The sequence below is a fragment of the Macrobrachium nipponense genome, chromosome 27 (assembly GCF_015104395.2).
Source record: "Macrobrachium nipponense isolate FS-2020 chromosome 27, ASM1510439v2, whole genome shotgun sequence".
Classification (NCBI taxonomy): Eukaryota; Metazoa; Arthropoda; class Malacostraca; order Decapoda; family Palaemonidae; genus Macrobrachium; species Macrobrachium nipponense.
Window position 1 is genome coordinate 35,080,710 of NC_087216.1, and position 4,842 is coordinate 35,085,551.

Below are 4,842 nucleotides of genomic sequence, written 5' to 3' on the forward strand. Positions count from 1 at the left end.
TAGCCCCTTTGGGGGTCAAAATGTGTTTCACCGTATTTAGCACTAGTCCCTGGGAGATCAAATACACGTAGGGACATTTGATTCCCCCAGGGGGCTAGCTAGTGCTAAACACAGTGAAACACATTTGTCCCACCCCAGGGGCTAGTACTAAACACGGCAAAACAATGCAGATGAATCACTGTTTCACTGTGTTTAGTACTAGCCCTTGGGAGATCAAATGTTCCTAAGCGATTTGGTCATTTCACATATTCCCTAATGATTTCGTGAAATCCCTGAATTTCACATATATAAAGTGTGTAGGTACAAAACCAACATAGTGAGTTTTCGTGAATGCATTCAGGTATAAGCGCAGTTAATTATCATTCATATTTATAGAGTGATTTTAGAATCTCAAATGATACTGCAGACATATACCATCGAATAGAGATATGATTTTCAAAGAAATTAAGCGATTTTAATTTATGTTCGTGAGTCATGAATAAATAAGAAACATAGAATCGAAATTGCTTCATTTCTCGTATAATCAAAAACGCTCAGAATTGATTTGCATAAAACGAGTAGATTTTTTTTTTCTAGCATCGTTTATCTGGTCATAGTTGAGATAGGAAGATAAGGATTCAGTTGTAGAACAAGTAGGAAATGGTTTGCTCGAGGACATGAGCAACCACGGAATCAGTTTCATACGTCGTGATTTATTACCATACCTTGATGTCACGCTTGGTGATTGTGACTACCGGGTCACTTCAAAATCGTGATTGTGATGAAGTGATCTCTTTGCCGCCCAATTTGATTGCATTTCGACATCACGCAATTCACATTCGAATCATTTTCGCATTAGTTTCCACCAGGAGAGTTTGATTTTCGCATTAGTTTCCACTAGGAGAGTTTGGAAAGGCTAAAAATGAGTCCACATTTTATTTTCTACTAGTCTTTTCTCCACTCTGGTTAATCTGTTTTGAGAAACCTCTAACGAAAGTTTCAGCGAATGCCGCACGGAAGTTAAGTGTTGACGGAAGGCCTCATATTTATAACAGGTAAAATCAGTTCACCCTGTTTTAGGTCATTTGTCTTTCCTTTACTAGAATACTGTTCTCCGGTGTGGATGTCTGATCTGTCAGAGATTTATCTCTTTTAGGTAGAGTGGTTCGTGGCGGCAGGTTTCTGTTTCCTAACATTAGAGGTTATAACTTTGACCAGAGCCGTATATACGGCTCTGACTTGGACCATCGACGGATGATATCTTGTTTGTCACTTTTTCATAAGTTGTATTTTAACAGAGGTCTTTCACATTCGCGATTGCTCCCTGATCCTCGTTTCTTGCCGAACAGCAGCGCCGATATGCAGTAAATGTGCCTCGCAGTCGAACTTCTTAGTTCCAGAGGTTCTTTATTCCTCACACCGTTGGACTGTGGAACTGTTTCCCTGAAGAAGTTGTGCAGTTGGAACATCAACAGTTTAAGCGAAGATGCAATGCATTACTACCTACAACAATTCTCCTTGTATATTTTAATAACTTGCTTTTTATTTATTTATTATTCTAATTTTTTTTTCTTTTTAATAATTGATCTCTTCTCTGTATATCCTATTCCCATGTTCTTTGGAAGCTTGAACTTCAAGCCAATGGCCCCTGTGGGCATGTTCATTGTGAATAAGGTTCGTGTTCTGAATAATAAAAAATAATAATAATAATAATTATGTGTGTAGTTTTTCGGATACCAGTCATTTGATATATGCTCGTTTGCAAGAAAAGTTTCCCGAACCTTTTACATAATCACTTGTTTATTTCACTTTCACGCGTCACCTCTTACGGACGACCACCACTGTATGGAATGCTCAAAAGAGCTAGAGTTGTGTTGCCATAAGGCCAATTTAATCTGATATCTGTAATATCAATTTTAACAGCAGCGAGACTTCCAGTCACTCTTCCTATACCTTCTTATACATTGAAGATTATACTCATAATCGTTCTCCCCGTAGGTGGTGGTGCCGCCAGTGCACCTCATGCGGTGCAATGTAGGCATTACTTAAGGTTCTTTGCAGCGTCCCTTCGGCCCTTAGCCGCAACTACTTTCATTCCTTTTACTGTACCTCCTTCCATATCTTTCTTCCATCTTAGTTTCCCCCCTTTCCTAACAGTTGATTCATAGTGCAAGTGCGAGCCTTTCCTCCTGTTACACCTTTCAAACCTTTTCACTGTCAATTTCCGTTTCAGTGCTGAATGGCCTTAGTTGCCCCAGTGCTTGGCATTATGCCTAAAACCCCCATAAATCAGTCAGTCATAATCTCTCTCTCTCTCTCTCTCTCTCTCTCTCTCTCTCTCTCTCTCTCTCTCTTATTTTGATCCTTCTTTCGTAGTTTGTTCTCGCTCTCTTTCAGCAGGACGGGAAACTGTTAGATCCAAACTTTCAAAAGGTTGAATCCAAACTTCGACAGCATCCTCGACTTACGCTGTCGAGACTCGCCACAATTTTCTCCAAGTTGCAGCCAAGTGCTCGTTTGAACATTCATGCAACGTTGCAGAATGCTAGAGCGGAAAACAGCCGACATCAGGTTCTTAAGACCGCACAGACATACACGCGCGCTCTCCCACAAAAACTAAACACACATGTGTTTATCCTTGTTTCTTGATGATTCCAGAGAAATGCCTTGTTTCTACCAATGCAATGGAATCATTTCTCGCTATTTTTTCAAAGATAAATCTGGATGGGGATGCATTATTTACCTAGGCACTCATAAAGGAGATATTTTTGTCCAACAAATTGACACCATATGCCGCCCATTTTCGGATTAGCTTGGAAAGAACCGTGAATTTCGTGGAAATGTTCGTTTCCAGTTATTTTCTTTTATTTGAAAGGAGTTTGATCGACAGAGATTCGGTTGTAGCATGAGCAGCTCACTGAGACCAGTTCTGGCAAGTTCATACATGGAGCATTTCGCAACTAATAATAAACCCCTTGAGTTATGGTCTGGATGGAATATGTTGATAGAATCCGATCTGAAGAGATTTTTTTTGTTTATACTCTCTTAAGCAAATGTAACAACCTTGTACCTATCATCGAATTGAAAGTAGAATAGGAAAACGATAACAAATCCATTTTGTAGGAGACTTTACACATGACTCATCTGTTGTGATCACAGTTTTTTCATTTGTTGCTCGTAAGTACACTCATATACCCCTACTTGTTCTGTCGTTTCTCTGCTGGAACAAACCCAGCCCACTTGAAGCTTGCCGAATTGCCAGGGTGCTTCAAAAGGCTCTCGTGTCAGCGTTTTTGTGAGTGTCGATCTCTCTTTCTGTCTGCAACAAAGCTAAGCATGCAAGTAATGCAAGAAAAGCAAAGAAGAAGAAAAAAATGAACACTGCCTTTGTCGAAATCCTCCCTCGACGCTGTATTTCTAATTTACATCGAAAAGACAAAGGTAACAGAGTAGAAAAAGGAATTCTGTTACCTGACAAAATCCCTATTGTACAGCGAACAGCAGCAAGAAGAATTCGATGAAATAATTCGGTCCCTCCGGTGGAAGTGGAAGGGCCAAGTCCTGCTGTTCTTTATCGGGGTTAAAAGGGAAAACTCCTCCTGCTATTTATATGAGATGGAAATGCAAAACCTTGGTATTTTGTTCAAGAAATGAAGAGATAAAGTGTTCTTTTTTAATCAGGAAAAATGTCAAATTCTGGCTATTTTATCAAGAGACGAAAAGACGGCGCAGTGGCACTTTATCTTGTCAAATTTCTGCCACGTTATCGAGGAATAGAAATGCAAAATGATTGTATTCTACAAAAAATAAAATGGCAAAATCCTGCCTTTTTTTAGAGAGAAAATTCAACATTACTGTCTGGAAGATCGACAGTCCGTAATAACTAATAACAAATAAACAATTTTAGCAAGAGAAGCAAAATCACAAAAAGGCCAGAGAAATGGCCACTCTGGATCTTTTTTCCTAACACCATCGTATAAAAAATAGACACGAAATCCTTAGGCGACTTCCACATTTTCCACCCGTGCAGTGAAAAGGGCACCACGAGCAGGGTTAGCAAAAAACGTTGGAAATCAAAGGGGAAAGATTATAGGCACAAAATTTCGTAACACCGTGAATTTACCAGCTGATATATTTACTTTTACTTGCTTATTAATTTCATGATAATAATAATAATAGTTTGAAAACTGAGAGCACCAAGGAAAGTGAAACTTCTCTCTTTTTTTTTCTTTTTACAGTAATCTAACACTATTCTATTAGATTTAAAAAGTCCATAAAATACCTTTTACACGACGAAACCATATATTTAGATAAAAAAAAGTTTAAAGGGCAATTTACACGATCAAACGGTTTGTCCAACAGCCGTTCGAAGTGAATTGAACCGTATGAATGGGTGAAGGAAGTCCAGCTCGGCCTGACTTGTGTGGGCAAGGCTTATGTTAACCACAAACACTTTGCTCGTGTGAACGATCGGCAAAGATCAGACCTCATAAGCTATCCAGATCTTCACTGGAAGCAACTCCATATTCCCCGCCCCAAGTGTCAATACTGAGTAAAATAAAGTTGAGAAGAATGTTAGGGAAGTTGTATTGGAATTTATCTTTAAATCAAAAGCATATGCTGATCAAGGATATTTATTAAAAAATTAAAAAAAAAAATCAAAAAAACAAAAAACAAGGAAATTTATCTGGTCTTTCAGGAGATATACTAAAGGAACTTGAACCTAGCTGTTCAGGAGAGAATATAGGAAACTTGAAAACGCAAAGAAGTCTGGGAGTTCAGCTGATGACAACCATACTCCTGTTCCGCGGTATTTTGATGAGATGATGTTTGTTTTGGATGAAGACTTGACATGAAAATCTC